Raw genomic sequence first — 24724 nt, forward strand, 5'->3', positions numbered from 1 at the left:
CAAGTTTTAAGATCAAAAGGGAACCTGTATCTATTGTTTTTTTCTTGATTTATACCTATCTAGAATGATTCTGCATGGAACTACAGGTCTTTACATGTGCCCCCCAAACTTGCCACTGTTTACATGCACACAAGGCTCTAGCGTTTCACTGTTTGCATCCCGATAGGCAAATAAAGAGGCAGGCACATAAGCTGGGGTTGACCTGGACCACTTTTATTTAAACCTCAAATTAAAATCAGCAGAGGGGGATGACTATAGGGTGGAAACAAACTTCACTGTATAACTATAGCTATTGGGAGATTTGTCATTGCCTAAGGAATTAGGGCCTGGCTTCCTAGCCTGTTCCGATTTCTGGGTCACACCCTGAAGGTGAGAAGGGATGCCTTATCTGGTCACCACCCCTGGGACCACAGAACCCCATGTGGATGAGGGGGTTTGGCCTCAGTGGAGGCCCCTATCTCACCCTCTGAACTGTGGAGTCTGAGACGTGAGCCTCAGGGCCGACCCATCACCTGAAAGGTGCCAAAAGGAAGTCACCAGGTTAAACCAAACTATCCCTTTTCCCGCACCTAAACTGCCACTGTAAGGGGACAAATCTCTATTTAGTCCCCTTTCCCCAGCCCAAGAGATGCTCTTGCAGGTCGGTAGGATGATGTCATTGCTGACATCTGTCAAATGGACTCCATCTGGCCTATACACTTCAACCCCATCCCCACCATACTTTCATGACAGATTACTTGATCTCATCAGCCCTGAACTGCAAGCCAAACTTCCCTGTTGACTTCGGGGCCTTGCCCTGTTTATTCCCCTAGGATCACAAGAGAACTGTGCCATTTCCATTGAGGGGAGTGTTGATTGCATACTTACATATTTATAAATTGCAAATATATGGTTGCTCATAATTTGTGTTGGTCTGCTTTCAACTAAAGGTGGGACAAAGGTGTGATCCATGCTGTTTCTATAAAATAAGAAGTTTTTATTGGATCGTTTCAGTTTTAGTGCTTTACTCTGGGTGGGTGGGAGGTTAGTGAAATTGTTTTATTTGTTCACAAGAATAAGAATGCAAGAGTTACAAGGGTATATAAATGTCATATGCCAATTCACCAATAAACCTTTCAGGAGACTTTTGCACCATGAATGCAGTTGTAATGTTTTAGTTTCTAACTCTTAATCTGTTGCATTTTGTCCAATTGTTTGGGAACAGCACTGAGAGGAGGCAATTGCCTTCAAATTCAATTTGCAAAACATAATGATAGCCTAGAATGGCCTTTCAGCACTTCTTATGTTCCACTGGGGCTGTAAATTAATAAGTACATGCAATGTGGTCTGACTCTGCCCCAGTTTCCAAGACTGAAAACAAAGGAGTCTTTGCTACGTACAGTAGCTTTTGAAACACAAGTTTCTGTTTTGCACACTGAAGGAAGTGGACTTTACATTTTATTTTCCAATAATGTGTTCACTTATTTCATAACCTACAGATACTTTGCTTAAACTAAGGTATTATTTACAGGAGATTGTGATCTCACATGCTTTACTTACACCCAGTGATTAAGATTTCCATTTGCAAATATTTGAGCACTCTTTGACCATAGGCAAGGTAAAATAATAGATATAGGTAATGGAGCAAATCTAATGGAAGATGACTGATATAACCTGTTTTTTTCACAGTGCACTGCCTCCCATCAGCAGCATTAAAATGAATTTCAAGTAAAATAGCAATTAAAATGATATTTCCCACAAAAGTCTATGCTTATATTTGAATGAGGCTAAAGGGAATGAACTAATCATATCCATATTCAGGATGATTTTAGCAATCACTCACTATGTCCTGTAGCACTTGATGTCCACTATATTTTCTAAAATCATTACTTTCTAGATGGCCAATTTGAAGTAGGATTCCCCACCCTCCCCACCCTCCAAGAAGCCCTTGGAAAGATCTTAAAAGGAGCCAGTTTTAATTAGACTATTCTGTTAATCCTAGTAATACTGATTCAATCCTACTGATCCAGTACGACTGAGTCATCCAAACACATTGTTTATTTTCTTAACGTATTTCTATACCACCATATATTCACATTTTTTTAGGTGGCTGAAAGAAATAATTTGGAATTATTGGAATGGTGTGGAATCCAGCCATGAGGAAGTAGCACACAACAGTGTGTTAATGCTAACTGCCTCCTTTAACTTTACTTCCCTTCATTCATGAAGATCCCTATTAAGCACTGAACTAATTTCCGATCTCCCATCTCTGTGTCTTATCTATTCTTTATGTTATTTTCAACTACCAGCCCCCCCCCTTTTTTTTTTTTTTTTGTCTTGCATTTCCCCTTGGGGATACCTTTCCATCTGCTTCCTGGTCTTCAGTCACCTGGTGTTTTTGTTTCTTTGTTTTACTCTCAGTCAGACTGACAATATTCTTTTTTTTATTTTATAGAAGCTGAGCCACGACTCTTTAGCTCCCCAAAACATGCAATTCTGTGTCCCTGGAGCAGTTCAGCCAACCATTCTCAAAGGCTTCACTACTGCAAGCACAATATAAAATACTGTAGATGGTTTCTACACACTTGTCTCATTAGATCAGGGATGGCTAACCTGAAGGTCATAGGTTTCTGCTGCTACAGGTAGAACACCAACCAATTGATTAAAATTACAATAAGGGAGATTCTGACAATATCAGGAAAAACTTTCTGACAGTAAATGCTGTTTGGTGTGAAATGGACTCCCTTGGAAGGTGGTGGGCTGTCCTTTGATATTTTTAAGTAGATGTTGGATAGTCATCTGTCAATGATTCTTTAGCTCTGATTCCTGTATTTCAGGGGGTTGGACTGGGTGACTTTTGGAGTCCCTTCCAACTCTAGAATTCTATGATTATAAGGTCATGGCCATGAAAAATGCTGGCCGCTCCTGGGTTAAGCCTTTGAACAATAAAGGCATTCATATAACTCAATAACATTTCCATTTAAGGTTTTTAATGAACATACTTGGATTTCAAGAACCATCAAGGGATCAGATCAGGGGGTGGCAAGGAAGGGATGAAATTCAGAAACGGTCTTAAAGCAGGCAGTCTTTTACTCACCTGTTTACAATATGACTGTACAGGTAATGAAAAGAAATGGTCTGGGACTTATTCTCATCCTTGAAAGATTTTTTTTCCCCCTTTACACATCAAGTCTGAAGAAAATGCAACTTGGCTTGTTTTTATGTGGTGACTACTAGAGTACTCATTTTAATGCTTTCCCATTATTTACCATCTGTTCTTTGTTTAGCCAAATAGATTTTCTCCATAGTTCATTTGGACACTTGAGACCAATAAAGCATTCTTGTCACCATTAATGTCTCTGCTATAGAATTTTTTAAAGAGAGTATTTTATTCACAATAAAATGTGTTTTCTCTAACATAATGTTTTTTTGAAAAATGGTACCTGGTTTTATTTTCTTGGTGTTGTTGGTGTTGTTATGTTACAAAGGAGGAATCGCTCGTGCTGTTCCTACATTTTCATGGCTGTAGATCATAACATAATTTGAAAATCATTCAAGCCCTGTGCCGACAGCATAGAAATGAACTCATGGAAGGGAAGGCTGATGCACATTCATTCAGATGCGTATTGGACATCCATACCATCCATTCTGTTCAGGGTACAAAATACGGTATACACATGTGTATTAATAAAACCTTGAACATATAGGGTGGTACCTATCTAACTTGTTACATCAGTGCAAGGATTTCTGCTTGCACAACAGGACACCCAATCCTTCCCATGCATTGCCTGCACCTTCCCCACATTTTCTCAGGACCCCCTGAGGGGGTCTGGGAGGCACTGGGAGGACGAGATGGGGGAATTACCATTGCGCAATCAGACGTCTTTGCACTGATGGAATGAGTTAGTCGGATTCCATCCATGGAGATCGGGGCAGTGTGTGCAATCCCAGGCTTCCCTCCATAAATGTGTTTCTATACTAGAAGACCATCTGCAGAGAGCTTGTGTACCCAGCATAGCTTTTCAAAATTAAAGTTACTTTTCTTAGGCTAGAAGCCCAACTGTGAACTGCATTTTAAAATTTCTACCGTTTTGTTCTCAACCAAATCTATATGCTGTTACAAAACTTACTGATGAAATGAAGAGGGGTGGCCCTTGCTAAGTCTCTGTTGACAAGGAGTTCCACAGGGCACAGCCTGGCACACTAAAGGCTCAGCTCCTGGTAAGGGTGAGTCAAAGCTTAGGGGCAACCAAAGCTTAGACAACCAAAAGTGACCCATCGGAAAACCTCAGCAATCAAGGCAGATCCCAGCAGTGATTGTCTCAATCCAGTTTGGGCATCACAGCAGTAGGAATTTGCTTTTTTTTAAAAAAAGTGCAAAAACCTATTTAAAGTCATGTTTTGCTTAGTCCTCCTGATAGTGTTGCTATTTTTATCACTGAGATATTAGAGGGTGCAGAAATGGTATAAACCCTTTAAAGGAAATCCCACCTGCTTGGCAAGGCTTTAGTGCAGAATGTACGTATGTAGACTTATTATTATAATTAAAGCTTATCATTAATTAATTGGTTAAATTTAAATTAATGCATATTCTACCCTTCCACCCAAAGACACCTTGGATAGGAAACACATAAGCAATGAAACAATTAAAACATGTAATATAATAGCAATTCCAATACAGAGGCATTGGGTGGAGCGCTTTCTGATGCTGCAGGAATTTTGTATTACAGTGGTACCTCTGGATGTGAACGGGATCCGTTCTGGAGCCCCATTCGCATCCAGAAGCGAACGCAGCCTGCGTCTGTGTGTCTGCGTGCCACGATTCGCCACTTCCGCGCATGCTTGTGACATCATTTTGACCATCTGCGCATGCACAAGCAGCAAAACCCGGAAGTAACATGCTTCGTTACTTCCGGGTCACCACAGCGCACAACCCAAAAATACTTATCCCGAAGCTACTTCAACCCGAGGTATGACTGTATTTTCATTTATTGGGTTTTTTGTCTATGTTTTGGGTTTTCATTGTTACTTTTTAATCAGTGCCTTGAATCTAGAGCAGCACAATCAGAAGGCTACTTCCCCAATACAGTCTCCTGGACAGCTGGAAACCAGCAGAAACTGGGAGGGGCTTCCTTCTCATAGTATCTGCTCTGGTTTTCCCCTGCCCATCAACCTGCTTCCATGCCACAACCCACACCATTCCAGAAGCATTCCTTCCTTGAATTGGTTATTATTTTTATTCAATGATTGTCTTGGAATATATATAAACAGCCAGGGCCAAACACCTTGGCAGGTCCCCCCCCCCAAAAAAAAACCACCCCAACAACCCCCTTCACTCGCTGTGGCACATCTCATTTGAATTCTGCTCCTGAGACCCTTTTCCACTGTAGCATTCATCAGCTCTAAAACTTAATTGATTTTCTAGAACTACTGGACATAGGCAATATGTTCAAGATTGTAAGCATTATAGTACAGTTGGGGGTGCAATTCATCATTCCTCATTTTCACAGAGATACAAGTTCAATTACAGCCAAACGAACGGCTGTTCTGTGTGCGTTTGCCTGGCATTCTGAGCTGATGCAAAGTCCATCTGTGCAAGTTTGCCTTGACTATTGTCGTTTTAATTCATTTCCAGAAAATGTATTTAGAAAAGCAGATGAGAGCAATAGAACAAAAGATATGCAATGACAGTCAGTACCAGATTGGGGGGGTTATACCAAAACATGAGCTAGGATTTAGGTCACTGGTCAAGCCCTGGTGTGGATGTAAGTGAAATTAGAGTGGTCCTCTGTATCTATTTACATGTAGTCATATTATTATTATTATTATTATTATTATTATTATTATTATTATTATTAATTTTAAAATACCTAATACTGTGTCAGCCTACTGCTCTTTCAGTTTTCCTGAAAGCCAGGTCTAGCCATCTTGTATACCATATGCAAGTAAATAAAACTAAATGGTAATTAATACCACAAAATAAATGGTCATCAGTGAAAATGTCATGGTTAGGGAATGCCTTTGGAATGGATTCAATCATCATCATCATCATACTTTCTGAGTGAAAAGAAATTCACTTCCACTACAGATTGGAGTTACATTTCCTCAAGATTGGAGGAAATATATGGGAAGTCATAAGTCTTCCACATGTGAGTTATTGAACACATTTTTATTTTATTTATTTTTAGGTATGGGCAGAACCACTGTCTTCTGCTCCACTGGGATTCAGCTGACAAGCAGAACAGCTTCATTCTGTTCCATCAAAACTTGTGTGTAGGTCATAGAAATTGGGATCATTTTTGAAGAGTCTCTCAACCCAGTGAAGTGAGGCCCAAAAACACACGGTGCATGAACATTACCTCATGCTTCTGACCTTGCAGCCACCTGCTTCTAGATTATTTACATTACACTGTGCAGATAAGGAATGACTATTAGTTTCAGTTTCACATATACCAACACTATATCACTACCGATGTGAAATATTCTCAAGCTGAAATCTAGCACCCATTTCTAAATACCTAAATTCATTTCAGCTTGTAGTTTATGGGTATGTAACTGGGTGCAGAGGTGGATTTAAGGGAGTGTGACCGGTTTGCCCGCACCGGGCACTGAGCCGAGAGGGTGTGGCACAGGGCACCACTGAAATTTTAAAACCCCAAGTCCACCACTGCTAGGTGCATGCTTCCAGTTTGATGCTGCTCGTTAGCCCTGTCCCATTATATTGTGCTTGAATGTTCCCAGTTCCCAAGCACACTGTTGGGGCCAAGAGCTGTATTACATGCTTTTCACATTCATCTATAAAAATGGGCTTCGGAGGCTAGAAGATTCGTAGTCATTACTGTTGTCAGCTTTGTGCTTATGAATAGTCTTTCAAAAAGATTCCCTTTTTTAAACTGGGCTTTTAAAGGCATTATATACTGTCATTCAGGGTGGTAGAGAGAACAAAAAACTGTGAATGATCCATGTGATAATCAAAGGTTGCTAGTGACTGAAAGAATCCTCATCGATTTCTGTCATAGATCTTGCGGGTGTGTTGTGTTATGCTGACAGAATCAGCCTAACTCACTGCAGTCTGTAAATCCTCTTTTAATTACATGCAAACTATGGGTTTTGGTTTTTTTGTTTTTCATTTAGATCATTTCTATACCACTTTACACATCATAATTTATTTGGGTTCTCACTACATCAGGTTTTTTCTGTTTGACATCTTTATCTGATATATCATGCCACAAGCTTATATAGTCACAGGTCTAGCAATATCAGTCATCAAAACTGATCAGCCAAAGAATATATAAGTCCAGGTCCTGCTCTCTCCTGGAATCCATAAAAGGGATCAAATGGTGGTGGGGGTGGTGTTATAAAGGAACAGGGAAATACTGTGGGAGGATAGAATAACAGGCTGCCAGTCTTAATTACTAGTTTGTACAGTTATATTGCCTTATCTTGAAAAGAATATAATAAATATATGCAATACAAAAAAACTGTACACTGATGAAAAAATAGCAAGTGCCTTACTATTTTTTGTGGAATAACTCTTCCCTTGGCAAAGACTGGTGTTTGAAATGCCTAGGGAATGAAATAAAGTGTTTGTCTATGCTATTGCAGTCCCCCCCCCCTCTCTCTCTCTCTGTCTTTCTTTCTGTGTCTGTCTGTCTGTCTCTCTCTTACCAGAGTAAGCATTTTGCAGAATCAAAAACACTCAGTATTAGGGCAGAACTACACATTCCAAAAAAGATGGGACCACTGCCAAAATGAAAACAATCCATCTTCTTCCTCATTCCTTCTTTGCAATGTCTAGTTCCATTTAGCACACATCCTGGTGTGCCCTCCTCTGCTCCAGATCCATGAATTCTGAGGAAGTTCTGTCAAAGAAAGTTCCTCTGGATCTAATATTACAGGGATATTCCTCTTAATGGTATCAGGAGGTAGGGGTAGGAATGTTGAACTAAATAAGTGCATGGGAACATAAGAGCCTGCTGGATCAGGCCAATGGCCCATCTAGTCCACCATCCTTTTCTCACAGTGGCCACCAAGATGCCTGAGCAGGACCTGAGCACAAGAGCACTCTCCCCTCCAGGAGTTTCCAGGAACTGGTGTTACTGTCTCCAACCATAGCAGGTGAGTATAGCCATCAATGTTATGAGATCAGATGGGCCTCAAGATGGGCTTGCAGTTTTCAGCAATCAACAAGTATCCTTTGTAGCATCAAGTTCTGTCTTTATTCAAAGGCTGCTACTGTGTTACCTAACCAGATAGGAAGTTCTTCTGATATTTCTCTGGGTGGTATGAGATAAGCAGTTGTGTGTAATCCAGCCAAAAGAAACTTTTTTATTATTATTTTGAAAACTTGAAAACGAGATGACTGTAATTTAGAGGCCACTCTTAATAGAAGCAACTGGGTGTGATAACCTCCTGCCTTTGATAATGAGGGAGAAAGTGTTTATTTCATTATTTTTATTATACATTTTCTGGATGAATGGTTAACTAATGACTCATTGTGATTTTAATGCAGCCATTGCCACCAATTAATTCTGCTAGCATGTAATGAGGAGTAGCTCCTTCCTCCAAAAACTGCACTCCATTGACTCGTATAAAGTATTAGGTTTAACAGATCAAGATTTCAAAATGAAGGGACAAAGCAGATCAAGATTTTTAAAAAAACCAAGGGGCAGTGCAGAGATCTGGTGCCTGCTCTAGGGCATTCTATGAAGCAGCCATTCCATACTTTCATTATTTCATGTCATCTGAAATAAGGGGCAGCATCTGTTATATTTAATGGAGCTGTCAAATTCTGGAAATAGGGACAACTTTAAAAAATAAGGGGCATACATAGCAGACATAAACTTTTGCAGGACTCTGTGTGTTTGTGACAGGAGGAGGGGTACAACCTAAAGTTAGAAGAAGTACTTTTTTTGTAAGGAAATAATTTCCTTGTATTTACACAGGTTCTACAGACTCAGATTATTCAGTGGAAGTTACTTTATCCTGAGATGGTTGAGGTCTTGAGGTTTTCTGCTTGTGGAAGAAGAGGAGGAGGGGGAGGAAGTTAGCTTACACTTGCCAGACTGTGGAGAAGGTAAGCAAGGCTTAAGGTCCACCTGCTGAAATTTCCTCTTCTACTATGCATCTATTAAAGTGCAATAATAATTTGAAAATTAGTTATTTTATAGAAAGTTCAGAAACAAAAACCAAACTCCAAGTAACAGATCATGCATAAAATAGTTGGCCAGTAGTTGGTCATGTTCTGATTTTGTTAACTTGTGGGTAATCTGTGCCCCTGCAGACCTTGTTGAGCTACAAAACTCCCATCATCCCTCCCCATTGGCCATGCTAGCTGGGACTGATGTGAACTGGAGTCAATAGAAGTTGCCAAGGTTAGGTTGATCAATGTTGTAGATTACAGAAAAAAACCTTTAAAACCAGGAACGAGCAGACAGAAGAAGACGAGTTGCTTGGCAATGGCTTTTCTGGGAAAGAGAAGCTGGAAATGGAGAGAGATGCCATCAAATGTCAGCAGTGCCCTTCAGCTCTCTATATTGGACAAACAGGCCAAACCCTACGACAAAGGATAACTGGACATAAATCTGACATCAGGAATCACAAGACAGAGAAGCCAGTAGGATAACACTTCAATCTCCCAGGACATTCAATACAGGATCTCAAAGCAGCTGCCTTAATACAAAAGAATTTCAGAAACAGACTTGAAAGAGAAGTTGCTAAATTACAACTTTTCACTAAACTGAAAACTATTGAGAGACCTGGTCTTAATAGAGATATTGGATTCCTGTCTCATTACATATGCTAATCATCTGCATACTATCCCTTGCTTTTTCCTGTAGGACTAATTGCAGTCATTAACAGTTGTCAACAGTTTTACCACACCCATTGAGTCAATCACCCATCTCCTACCACCCTCCTGAGAAAAACCCCACCCCACCCTCCCACTATACTGTATATAAGGGTCTGGTGACTTCTGTTTCAGTGTATCTGAAGAAGTGTGCATGCACATGATTTTTTATATATATTTGGAAATGCAAAGAACTCCATGTGGGGTGCTGAAGGGCAGATGACATGGGTTTAAGTTGGAGACAAGCTGGGGCAGAGGGACAGGGCACTTATAAAGCTTCTGAATGCAATGCTGAGCTGCTGTAAAGGACATGCCCCTACCGAGATGTGGATGCTATAAACTCTGCACTCCCTCTATCTGCACCCAGGTTGTAAATATGGGTTAATAAACCATGTTTCTTGAAGACACAGCAGTCTCTGCCACATCCTGGTTCCCAAGAGAAACATGACTCTGGGTGAGTGACTGGAACCCCCCTGGAATCTTGTAACCTCTTGGCAGAGATTAGGGGTAGCGCACAACCTTTGTTACAATATTGTGCTTTAGATGTAAGTATGGATGGGTGAAGTCCTCAGGTGGGATAGCAAACTCCAGTTATAGCCATAGAAGTATGATTTCATTTAGAACAGGACTCAGCCCAAGAATTCATTTTGATACCCTTTGGTAGAACTATACTGAACACATGCAAGCTTCATTGATCATGTGAAGCCATATTTTGTTTTAGAGAAGAGGGAATCTTCATAATCTTGAACCCTGGAATGGTGCTGGTGATAGAGATATGGCACTTACTAGAGTCTGACATGTTTCTGCTCCGCCATTCAGTAGTAAAATGCCTATACTCTGTTGCAATGGAATGGAAATTGGGTAAGCAATATACAGAAACCTGAAAAATTAAAAATGTTCATGAACTTGAGACTCTTGATATGAAAAGCAATCATATTTTGCATTAGAGCACACGGGGGCAGGTCAACAAGATTTACTGCACATTCACATTGGAACTAGTGGAAATGGAAAAATCAATGATTTCCTCAAGCTGTTTGAGGATTATTATATTCCAAAGAAAATACCACACTTGAGTGGCAACACTCAGTCACATAAAAATGAAATATTGTTCAACTGCCACTTTCCCAAATAGCCTCGCTGTATGTTCTAAAATCTGGCTTTGATATGTGAATAGGTAACGTAAGTGGTAACATAATTAAATGTAGATCTGTGAAATAAACTGATGATTACTACTAAGTAAATACTAACCAAATAATCTAAATGAATTTTAGCTATCACAATAATTATAACACTGAGGGTATCTGTGTACTGTGCTTTAATCAACTGAATGTAAAACTACATGGTGCCAATTGTTGGTTTTTAGGAATTCTTGTATTTTGATTTGAAAGGGGAAATGCTATAGGTAAGATGAAAGGAGAATTTCCTGAATACCTAGATTCCAAGTTTGGTCCAAGTACTCTTTGGTGACAGAGCCCCAGCAGAGATTTAAAATCACAAAACATGCAGCAAAGTAAAGCGTGGAAATATAGGCTGTTAGACCTTTAAAACATCCCCTTTTAAGTTTCTTCCAAAGTTCCCTCTTCCCTTATCACATATTTGGTAAGTTAAAAATGGTTTACTTCTAAGCTCTTCAGAGGTCAGATTCATGTGATTTCCCAGCCAGCAGCAAGAAAAGGCAGCTAAACATAGGGTCATAAAGAGGGAAGATGTTTCTAAATTATTTGTATAGAAACACAAAGAGGCTTGCTAAAGTAACCATCCCAGACCTCCTTCCTGGGAGAATTCACATGATGGAAAGAGAGTTTGGTAACCCTTCCCCCAAGGGGAGGAGAAGTGAACTAGCTAAGCCTGGCAGGACAGCCTTAACCTCTTCATAAGGGACACGGGTGGCGCTGTGGATTAAACCACAGAGCCTAGGACTTGCCAATCAGAAGGTTGGCAGTTCGAATTCCCGTGACGGGGTGAGCTCCTGTTGCTTGGTCCCTGCTCCTGCCAACCTAGCAGCTCAAAAGCATGTCAAAGTGCATGTAGATAAATGCATACCGCTCCAGTGGGAAGGTAAAAGGCATTTCCGTGTGCTGCTCCAGCTCGCCAGTAGCGGCTTAGTCATGCTGGCCACATGACCCGGAAGCTGTACGCCAGCTCCCTTGGCCAGTAAAGCGAGATGAGCACTGCAACCCCAGAGTCAGCCACGACTGGACCTAATGGTCAGGGGTCCCTTTACCTTTAACCCCTTCATGCATTAGAGTTAAGAATGTGGGTTTTTAAAAAAAGTTATAATTTCTATACCACTTAATATACTAAAAATTATACCTAAGCCAATAAAGTGAGATGAGCACCGCAACCCCAGAGTTGGCCACGACTGGACCTAATGGTCAGGGGTCCCTTTCCCTTTAATCCCTTCATGCATTAATTAGAGTTAAGAATGTGGGTTTTTAAAAAAGGTTATAATTTCTATACCACTTAATATACTAAAAATTATACCTAAGCGGTGTACAAAAAACTGAAACAGACAAACAAAATATTACAAAAAATACACAGTTGCATATAAAAATGTTGCATTAACACAAAGTTACTAATATATATAAATCAATATCAATTCATTTTTCTTCTGACATACCCTCTCAGCTTCTGGGTCAAGAAACTCTCAGCTCACCCACAAAAGTCTCACAGTGTTCCTGGAAACAGCAGATATCACTCTAGTCTCTCACTCTAGACTTGCTTTCTGTCGGCACAAGGTGGATGGTACCTTCTCTGGCTACCCACAGCTGTGTCCCATTCAGCTGTACTCTCCACACCCAGTTTCAGTTACAGCAGGTTTGTTGAGTTTCCCAGGGTGTCCAAAGGGTGGAAAGAGAGTCCTCCCTCCACCCACAGCTCTTTCTTCACCCTCTCCTCCTCCTTCAGCTGTTTTCCCCCTCAGACCTTCTTTGATGGCTACAAGTCCTTATATCTGCTGGTCCAAGGCTAAACAGCCTTCAAAGTTTAGTTTTGATCCGCTCACCCACTCCATCTTGGTTCTTGTGGGGTAGATAGAATAGCTGAGGGCACTTAAGTGGTTATCCACTGAAAGGCTCTTCCTCATGTAGAAGGACAGAGATCTCAAGGATCTGAAAGGCAGTGCACAGCCTGAAGGACAGGATCCCTCACAGATTCAGCACAATCATCTTCCAGCTGCCATGCTTCTCTCGTAGAGGGCACTGTACACCCTTTTTGACAGTCAGGGGCAGAGTCATTTCTGCAATGCTTCTGTTCTGGCATATCTTTCTTGTACAATTTTGAATCTAGAAGAGGAACCTGGCTTATGGTTGGGGACTGAGGAATGCTGGGAAGAGTCATTGACTTTCCTAATACAGTTGAATCTCGGAAGTCTAACGGAATCCGTTCTGGAATCCGTTCGACTTCCAAAACATTTGGAAACCAAAGAGCAGCTTCTGAGTGGCTGCAGGAAGCTCCTGTATCCAATCAGAAGCTGCGGAAGCCATGTCGGATGTTCGGCTTCCAAAAATAGTTCGCAAACCAGAAAAGTCACTTCTGGGTTTGCAGTGTTCGGGAGCCAAAACGTTTGAGAACTAAGCTGTTCGAAAACCAAGGTACGACTGTACAGGTTTCTGTGGCTTTCTGTCTAATGACCTGCATTTGGTGATACTACAGCAATAGCTGCCACATTTCCTGTTACTGCACCGATCTGATCAAAATTCATTCCTCAACTTCCTTAGGCTGAAGTACTCTGTAAGCTTTCCAAACGACGACATGACACCAGCGCAGTCTGACCTTTTACCATCTGCATACGTGTGCCTGGCTCAGTAACAGAATCCTCTCTCATTTTTTAACCCTGACTGGGTACTGGATGCCAATAATTGGAAGGGACTCAAGGCATCATGCCCACTGATCACCCCCAAACCTACATTTGCGCCCTGTAAATGAACTTGCACATGCCAAGATTATTTCCGCACTCTGCTGCTTCCTTTGCACAATTTATTCTAGCTTAAACTGTAAAATATGGATCTGGGAAAGTTTCTTCATAAAAGGTTGTTGTTTTTTGCTATAGCTAAAAGGGAGATTTGTTATTATTATTATTTGCTACAGCAATGCTACATATTACAAACTTTTAATCATTTAGCTGATGCTCAACTTCTAGAAATCTTCCTCGTGACATACTTAAAGATTCATGAAAGTATGGGAATAAGATAGAAGCTCCTGGGTACAGACCTAAGCATTCGCTGCTAGGAAAAAGGAGAATAGGCTTGAACCAAGGACCTTATAAGCCTCTGGAAATAAAAGAGACCAAGGGGGGAAAACCCTGCTTTTCTTAGAAACTCCCATTTTCAACTCTATTTGTCACACTTCAAAGACACAATGAGTGGTTAAGACATGGAGGGGAAATAGCAACTTCTGTACTTCTTTGTAAAGCTGATTGGAAAAAAAAGGAAAAGTCTTAGCAGGAATTTTCAGGAAAGCCAGAAAAGATGTGATTAAAATGGATTTATTAGTTCATGAACTTCATGGTTCACATAAGCATGTTGAAGATTCAAAGCCAGAGAGTTCAGAAGTTCTAATACTGCCATTTCTTTGATTTAAAGCTCTTTTGCGTTAAAGCCTTTTGCACAATTGCTTTCCAACTGTTCAGTCTGCCACTTGATTAGCCAGGACAGCGCTGCAGCATTTCAGATTGCTCGCTCTTCTGCAATGCCATATCATCAGCCACCGCCGCTTTCCGCAGACGACTCTGAAGCACCGTAGGAGAGCCTGGCTTCATTTGGTGAGGCTGAGTTTGCTTTTCTTGCAAGACGTTCGCCCTCAGTCTACCACCCCTACTGATTTCTTTAAAAACTTGCAGCGTTGTGCTATTATACGTTCCTGCCATGCTTAAACAATGTGATTGGGCAATGAAGCAGGGGGGGGGGGAGGCGAGCATGAATGGGGTGGAAATAGAATTAAACTAGGGAGAAAATATCCTTGTAGATCAGAGAGTTGAGAAGACACCTGAGGGGGTAGGCAAAAGACACAAGTGGCTACACACAACAACAGCAATTTGATGTACCATGCTGTTCATGCAAGAAATCTCACTGCATAATTACCCTTCCTAGAATACATTGTGCATGTACTGGAACAGTCACAAAACTGCTTCCCTGCATGTTGTATTTTGCACATATATTCAAAGACACATTCTCAAGTCACCAGCACTTACCATTCCTCACTGTGAGTTTACACATGCATGTTCATCAATCATTGCAGTCCAAATGACACAGGCAGTGCTTTTATATCATCCAGAATAGCATTAAATACAAAGGGCTGTAGTCAACTAACTTTTACTCAGAGTAGACCATTTATGGTCATGATGCTAAGTTAGCCAAGATCATGAGTTCCACCATGAGTTACTCTGAATAAAGGTTAGTATTCAGATGGACATGAACTGGACAGTTTTCATAAACACTGTATTCATCATATTGGAGTACACTCTCCTTTTTGGCAAACTTTAAAAGACAATCTTATGCTGTTTATTCAGGATGCATTTCCCTCACTCTGCATAAACATTGTTGTGTTCTCAGTAATGTCTAGATGGAAGCCACCAAATCAGATGGGCAAAGTAGCGTTGTGACATTATCACCTTCACTGTGCATCAACCTGATGGGCTGGCATTACTCTAAGTTAGAAAAAGAAACCTAATCAGAGTAAAATGGCGTTGAAGTACTAGCAAGTAGCAGACTACAGTGGCAGGGACCAGCTTTGGAAGAAAAATGGAGTGTGGAAATATTTCTGCAACACACACACACACACACACACACACACACACGGTGATCAGGATGGGAAGACAGACCAGGAGCAGAACCAGGTGGTATTGATTGATTGATTGATTGATTGATTGATTGACTGACTGACTGACTGACTGACTAACTGACTGCATTTACTGTATTTTTTGCTCCATAACACTCACTTTTTTCCTCCTAGAAAGTAAGGGGAAATGTCTGTGCGTGTTATGGAGTGAATGCCTACGGATGGCTGGGGGATCTGCTGCAGTCGTGAGCAGAGGATCCATGGTTCCCCTTCCTTCCCTCCTTCGTGGCTCGCTTTGCTTGCTTTGAAACAGCAAAGTGGGAGAAGAGCCGCTGAGTGGGGAGAAGAGAGGGACAGAGAGCCTGTTACAAAGCACGGATCCACATGGATCCTCAGGATTTTTGCACTGGGTCACCCCAAATTCACCATCAGATCACATAGCATGTCCATGGCTACAGCTTGCACCAAAAAAATCACGCACCCACTGTTGCCTGGGGCCGCAGTGGTGCAAAAACGTGGTTACAAAGCATGGATCCACATGGATCCTCAGGATTTTTGCATTGGGCTACCCTAAACTCACCGTCAGATCACATGTCTGTGGCCACAGCATGAACCACAAAAATCATACATCCACTGTTTCGTTTAGAATTTTTTTCCCTTGTTTTCCTCCTCTAAAAACTATGTGCGTGTTATGGTCGGTTGCGTGTTATAGAGCGAAAAATACGGTATATTCCACCTTTTCCTCCAAGGAGCTCAAGGTGGCATGCATGGTTTGATTCCTCCTCATTTAATCCCCAACAACAACCTTGTGAGATAGGATAGGCTGAGAGGCAGTGCTGGCCCAAGACCTCCCAGTCCATGGCTTTATCACTTGGTTCATGGCCAAGTGGGGATTGGAATCCTGATCTCCCAGATCCAAAACTCTCAACCATTGTACCACACTCATGAATCCAGGAGCAAGACCTGAAATGGAAGATATACTAGAGCTAAGGTAGACCTTGTTGCTCAAGCAAAGCACAGCTGCGAAAGGAAAATATACTCCAGAAGGAGCCAAGGGCCAACCTTGATAAGTGAAGCCAGACCAGATCTCAATGGCCCTTCCCTGAGAAGCTGCGGTTATGCAGCTCACCATGTAGGATAGTAGTCCCCTTGGTCTTTTCCCTAGTAAACAAGTTCACTGTTCACCATATATATTTTTTTAAAAGCTCATCTGGAATGTAGTTTATAAACATGTGAATGAGTGCCCAAAGACACCTACAAGCAAGCTTTAGCCCTCCTTGTGTTTTAGCTGTTTGTTTGTTTCAGTCTGCTGATTCTTTTCAGTTAAATAATAACTTGTCACAGGAGTTAAGGCTAAATCCTGCAGATTTCATGTTTTCTGTTTTTACCCATCACCCAGGCTGTCAAGAAATGTGCCAGTCTCTGTCACTGGAAGAAGTGACATCTGAATCTGCTGTAGCCAATAGCCAGTGGCCAGAACAGAATCTAGATGAAACGTCTCAATGTTCACCTTTGAAATGTCAGTTGTTCTCCATTCACAGTGCTCAGACTGGCTTCGCAGTCAGGAAGAATTGTCAGCATCTCCAATGATGTGTGCTGAATAAATACTAAAATGACAGCCGCTTACACACTCGACTGCGATTACAGTCAAGCTAGGCTAAATGCTGCGGATTTGATATTAGTATAAAGGAGGTTCCCATATTGCCAGAATAGCCACTCTCTGGGAGCAGGTGCTGGCAGAGTTCAGCGCAGTATACATTTTTCTCCACTGGAGGAATAAAGCAGTTTCAGATGCATAAAAAGTTCAGTTGATGAAAAGAAAGTGAATGTAATCCTAGGTTCTGAAGCACACTGCTATTTAGGGAAGTGTTCCCATTGATTTCTAAGTAGATGATTGATAGCTTTTGAAAATCAAAAGTTGATTTCTGTAGTAGAAGTCTAGCTCCTCCATTCTTTGCTAAACAATAGTCCTTTCACATTGTCATCAGTGAGCAGTTTATCAGATTATAAGTATCAAAAAGTATTGAGTAGGGAGAAGTAAGCAAAAGCAGTGTGTGTGTGTGTGTGTGTGTGTGTGTGTGTGTGTGTTTGCTTTTGCTTGCTTCTCCCTACTCAATACTTTTTGATACTTATAATCTGATAAACTGCTCACTGATGACTATATAGCCTGAGCAAAAGACATTTGAGGGTGTAATTGCAACGTTGACCTGAATGCTTAGGTCACCAAAAGGGGTAACTGAAAACTGAAAGGTAGTAACCTTTTTTTTTTGTGGGGTGATGGCAGTGCTTAACTTTTCAATATTTTGTTCATTCTTCAACTTCTTGCCACCACCTGTAGTAGCATCAACAGAGTGCCTTGCAGTAGATGACAGCCAGGTGTAGGTCACCATTTTCCTCATCTTTCAATGTGCCATGGAATCAAATGAAGGTGTTTGAACCTAGTTTGTAAAATACAGATTGAAAATCCCAAATGGCCTTTATAATGCTAATAAGGTGGCCAGTTGACCATTAACCTGGAAAGCCCTTTTCAAAAATCCTTGCATCTCCAAGGGACATCCTGTTTTCCACAGTTTCCATTGGGCTGGAACTCTCGCCCAGTGGTACCTTGAGTTACAGATGCTTCATGTTACAGATGCGTCAGGTTACAGACTCTGCTAACCCAGAAATAGTAACTCAGGTTAAGAACTGTGCTTCAGGATGAGAACAGAAATCATGCTCCAGCAGTGCGGTGGCAGCAGGAGGCCTCATTAGCTAAAGTGGTACCTCAGGTTAAGAACAGTTTCAGGTTAAGAACAGACCTCCAGAACGAATTAAGTTCTTAACCTGAGGTACCACTGTACATGACATTGTAAAATGCAAGCATTTGTGGAAGCAAGCCCTAGTACTAAAACTACTGTATACTGTAAAAGAAGAAATATCTTGTGTTGTATTATTTCTTTTAGAAGGCAATTATTGCTTCTTAACAGGCCTAGAAATACTTGGGGCAATTTCCATGCCATTTTCACATTAATTAACCCATAAGTCTGTTCTGTTCCACTTCTGCATTAATCTGTGATGCTTTAAAAGGTGCATGAAAATTTGCACTAAATACATCTTTAAATGTGCATTTATAAACACATGCTATCCCTAAAATAAATATTTTAGGATATATTTCAATACTTTTAGTGTGTGCCAAGAATCGGAAGTGCAAATGCCAGTAGATGGCTAAGTTCTGATCCACAGGTTAGTCTAGGAGGCAAAGATCAGATTCCTTCATAATGAAATTCACAAAGATAAAATTCCTCAAGCATCCCTAATCTGCTCCTGCCAACCATGTCATTCCACCAAGGTAACTTGCTTCATTAATATCACGGAAACCCTAATGAGCTACATCCAATTTTAAAATGACAAATGTGAGCAGGATATGGTCCTGGGTCTTCTCCATAGGAGCAAGTAAGTGTCTAAGAACTGGCAGGAGTTCTCCCATAATCTACTTTTATCCTATAGACAACTGTAGTAAATCATTTCATAAAGGGGAATCAGGTTCGTATAAGCCCTTAATGTGATGAACAATGCCACAATCATTGTGTTGATAATTTCTTAGAATGCTATTCAACTAAGACTCAACCTACTGAAATTAATGAGCACGATTATTGTTATTATTGTTGTTATTATTATACTGCCCTATACCCGCAGGTCTCAGGGCAGTTCACAGGTCAAAATCAGAATATAAAACCGCAAAGTACATAATAAAAATAAAAACAACAATAAATCAATAATACCCCCCAACACATTATAAAAGGGCATAGGAGGTCAATCAAATCAACCAAAGGCCTGGTTAAAGAGGAACGTTTTTGCCTGGCTCCTAAAGGTGTATAATGAAGGCGTCAGGCGAACCTTCCTGGGAAGAGCATACCACAGACAAGGAGTCACTGCAGAAAAGGCCCATTCTCATGTTGCAACCCTCCAGACCTCTCATGGAGGAGGCACATGAAGAAAGACCTCAGAAGATAATCTCAGGGTCTGGGTAGGTTCACATGGAAACAGGCAGTCCTTGAGGTATTGTGGTCATAATCCATTAGGTCCATTAATTTCAGCGGACCTACTCTGACTAAAACTGAATACTACCCTTAGGCTTCAATCCAAACCCTGTTTACCTAGGAATATGTCCTGTTGAATTCAACAGGACTGAGATGTGAGTAGACATTACTAGGATTGTGAAGTTAAGCAAATAGCCATAGTGTCTACTCTTTTCAGCCTAGACCAACTGTACTGCATCCATTTTCAGCCTGCAGTGGTCTCTAGCCACTATTGCTGCAGCTATGAGAAGAATCTCAGTGCCAGCCCTGGAAATTTCATATACATGCCCAGAAAGGTAATGTACTGTAACACAGGAAGCACAATATCCTATGCAGATTTATTAAAAATAAATAAAAACTTTACTTGTTTTAATAGAAATTATGTTGAGATGAGTGTGAAAAGGATTTCAGCCTAAATAGGGTTTTTGCTTTTTAAAAAAACAGATTTTGGGAGCATATGTTATCCAGGTACTACTGCCTGTGGTGAATGTATCAAAAGCATACACAAAGAAACTGATAATATAACAAAGATAGCAAGTGTTACAGATTTAAGCTTTCCGTATTTAAGACCTCCCGAAGAGGACATTAGAATATGATCACCAGCTTTCTTTTTTTCAATTGCAATGGCCCCTTTGTTTAACTCTTCAGTAAGAACATGATTCCATTTCTTTTAATACATCTGCACTTCTTTTAATTCTGTAATTCTGATGCAGTACATCTGCGTATTCAGTGTGGAGACAGGCAATTTGGGAATAATGAACTCTTGCTTCACAGGGGGTCCTGCTTCATAAGGAAGTTTTATTTCTTGCCTTTGTAAAAGCATATATCTAATATAGCTTTATACCATTTGCCACAAAATATTAACTTCTCAAATTCAGTTCTGGAAGAGGAAGCAGTTTTACAATAACCAAGCCCAGGCTCAATCTCCTTTCTTTCCAGCACATGAGCAAATTGGTTTCTATTAGTAAAATTTGGTTTTAAAATGAATCTTTTACCCACGAACTGCTTGCTTTATGTACATCAGCACCCTAATGTAGTCTCGGATTAGTCACATGCAATCAAGGTAGTAATAACCCAATCCAGGCTTAATAGGTTGTCGGTGAGTTTTGTAAATGGTTTTAGGATTTACAATTCCACATCTTCCGCCTCCAAGTGGCAAAACAATGACCCTTTCTCTCAAACTCAGAGATGTTGCAGGTTCGGTTCCAGACCACTGCAATAAAATGAATATTGATGTAAAGCGAATCACACAGACTTTTTTGGTCTCCCAGTGCATATAAAAGTTATGTTTATGCTATGGTGTACTCCAGGCATAGGCAAACTCCGGCCCTCCAGATGTTTGGGACTACAATTCCCATCATCCTTAGCTAACAGGACCAGTGGTCAGGGATGATGGGAATTGTAGTCTCAAAACATCTGGGGGGCCCGGAGTTTCCCTATGCCTTGGGTAGTCTATGAAGCCAGGCTCCCTGGCTGTGGGGGCTTGGCAAGGAAGCTTGCTCCACTCCCATGGCCAGAAAAGGGGTGGCAGGGGTGGTGTTCTAATTATGATCTATAAAATATATTTTTTGTTTGATAGCTAAGTGGGCTGGAGGAAGGCAGGAGAAAGCAGTAGAAAGCAGCAAGCCTAAGATTCTTCTTCAAATGACTTTGAATTTGCCATTAGGCGAAATCCAGTGCATGTGGAATTTCCCAAAGAAATTTCATTAGCATTTTGACCAGACAACCCACTCACCCCACTTTGTGTGCCCCCGTTTTCGGTCAAGGGGCATCTACCTCCGATTTATGTTGCCTGACCTAACACGGACATTTGCGAACACATTCCCCCCATCCCCAATTCTGACCTCCCTACAAGAGCTTAAAAGGGGGGCTTTTAAAAATAAGGCAACACACACACTCCAATATGATCTTGGAATTCACTTCCTAAAACACTTCCTAGCAATACCAAGACCCTATTGATTAGCAGTTGCCCCTATATGTTATATAAAGCATTCTCTGGCCCATGAAACAACCATCCTATTAAGCACAGAGCTCCCTGGAAGCTGTGCAGTTGGGTTTTTATATTGTAAACTACCCTGTTATCCCCAGATGAAGGGCAGCATAGAAATTTAATATTTTTTTTAAAATGCATTTTGAAAACTGGGGAAGACCCAGAGCTCAGGAGCACAGCATAATCAATCCCTCACATTTGTCCATGGGACTTGAAAAGTCTCCTTCCTGAAGCCAGTCAATGTAGATGACACTAAGCTAGATGAACCAATGATCTGGTTCGGTATAATACAGCTTCCTGTGTCCTTTGGTTTTCCTCAGAATTCCTCTAATGCTTATCCTAGGCAGAAACCTGGTCCTGTTTTAAGGTGGAATTTCGCTATCAACTCTAGGTTTCAAGGTCAGAAGTAAAGGTTTTCTGCTGCAATGAATTCCCTGCATTCTTGCAAATAAGAAAAGCAGAGATGTGTGTGTGACTGTAATATAATTGTGGATGGGGAAAGTTCTGCTCTTTGAGATTTGGGAAATATGTATTTCACTCATTAATCATTACATGAACTATGTTAACATAGAAACTGATTCACCACTATTTTTGCATTGATTTGGGAGATGTAGAATAGATCTAAGTACAGTTTCACTTTGAAAACTGTGATGCTGCCCACACTAAGTGTTGAATAGCTAATTTGGCCTCTGGGGAAACTTGTTCGCTGCAGCGCCTTCCCTCTGTGAAATGTTTTGAGACTTCACAAAAAATGATGCCATCTTAACAAAATAATTAGTCACCATAGTCAAATAAAAATAGAGAAAGAGAGTACAGAAAAACAATGTTCAGTGTTTAAAGAACGTGTTACACAGTGAAACAGAGACTGGGAAAAAGTTAGTTTCCCTAATTTTCACTTGAGAATATTCACACCACACACAATGTTTTATGCACAAATGGATAAGCCACAGAAACAGGAAAGCTAATCTCTTATCCCAGCTGTGGGCTCTGGCTCTACTCTGGACAAGTTAAGAGACTATTCCCTCTATTTTCCAAGATCCTACATTTTCACTTTGATCAGAAGGACATTCCATTCATGGTTACATAGGAAACTGTCTTTTATACCAAGTCAGTCCATTGATCCAACTAGCTCAGTATTGTCTTCGCTGACTGGAAGCTCTCCAGGGTTTCAAACAGAAGATGTCAGGAGTTGAATCTGAGGCCTTCAGCGTGCAGGCAATCAGATGCTCCCTCAGCCCTTTCCCAGCCCCAACTGCTGGCATATTCAGTTTCTACTTGTAACAAGCTTCTCAAAATGTTCCTACTTGCCAACTACGGCAGTGATCTTAGCCAGTATCCATACACAGCAGCTCCCACGATAGTGGAGGATGAGCGTGCAACTAATTAAGGATAATCTGAGAGTAATTATCCTTGCAAGCCCCTCCCCCGGGGTCGGGGGGTGAGCTCTTACTTGCAGATCATCTGCTACCTGTTTCTTGCTTCCATGGAATATGGAACGCGAGGGCAGGGGACGCTGAGTGCATAGCACTGCACATATCGGTAACTCTCCAATGCAGTCACTATGAGCGGCAGTTCCTCTGTTTTTTAAGATAGATCTGAATTTGGACTTAAGAAACAGACATGTTCTGGAAGAAGGAGACACGATAACCTGCTAAATGAGTCAGCCACTGAGTGCCAAGGTTTCGATCTGGAGAGGACTATCGTTGTAACCGGATTGGAAGGTGGGTGGAGGGAAACCTTTGTTTCTTCTCTATATATACACTACATTGTATTATGATATGGCAACCCTTCACCCAAAAAAAGAAAAATAATTTGTAACGGAATATAATTATGAACAAAATGCAACTATTAATGGAATGTGAGAGGGAATCAACAAAAACGTCATAATTTTATGGATTAATTGAAAGAGCGGAACTGTGTGGAATATGGGGTGTTTTATATACCCCTCTAATGATGACCCTGACTTTGATTTATTGTGGTTTGGGAGAGATATCAGCTCGTTAATGGACAGTAAGAGATCAAAGAGAAATGCTGCAAGTCTGCCTGCAGCGGAGACTAGATGCCAAGGAAAGATGGCGGAGAGTATTGTGCAGTAAGAATTAAGTTCTCAGAGTGGAAGGGGATGTCAGAAATAATGGATTGTAGCAGGAAAGGAGAGACAGGTGTTAAAATATGCTCCACACAGAAAGTTACAAGATATAAACCCCTCTGGCAAATTAACAGATATGGAACAGTTAAATATGAACGAAAGTCATTCTGTCAGTGGCTGCTAAAATGAAGGATTAACATCGGAACTGTATTATTTGGATTAAATAAGAATGGAATCAGGAAAAGGAATAACATCTCCCAAAATCAGAACATGGGAAGTCACCCAAAAATGTTTAATTCAGAATAGAATACAGTACAGTAATTGGCTTTTTTAATTGTATTATGATTTGGTATTGTATCAATGTGGCTCATATTGGATTATTATTAAGGAAAAATAATTTAAAATATTATAAACAGAGATCTCTTGTAGGTTGCAGCATGTATGCATGAGATGGACCAAATCTTCCATACTATCTGTGTCAGTCCCTTAAAAACACCCAGGGACCAGGTAAGAGGAGATGGTCCAATATGTGCAAAGACAAACCATGTAACATCATGAGAACTGTGATTAGGGATGGGGCTTGTATCCAAAGTACTGCTAAGTTATGGTCCCATTAGCACAAGGATGTCTACTTGTGCAACAGGACTTCCCCCTCTGCTCCCCCATGCACCCACTGAATCTGTTCTAAGGGGTCCCCAAACCTCTGAAGCAGATGTAGGGAAGGTGTGAGGTTCCATTGTGCAAGCAGATACTGCCCAAGGTATCCAAATTTCCCCAGTGAAATCAGCGAGCTCTTGGCTTATCCCAAAGCTGGGGGCACATACATTTACTTCAATGGGTCTATTCCGACTGTGACATTGGCTATCACCCTCAGTCTTTTGCACTGGTGAGCACCCAGGAAATGTGAAACATCTGTGTGTGTGTGTGCATGTGTGTGCATGCGTGTGTATGCGCGCTAGGCAACAGAGAAGTAAAACTGCCAA

The sequence above is a fragment of the Podarcis muralis genome, chromosome 4 (assembly GCF_964188315.1).
Source record: "Podarcis muralis chromosome 4, rPodMur119.hap1.1, whole genome shotgun sequence".
NCBI classification, from domain to species: domain Eukaryota; kingdom Metazoa; phylum Chordata; class Lepidosauria; order Squamata; family Lacertidae; genus Podarcis; species Podarcis muralis.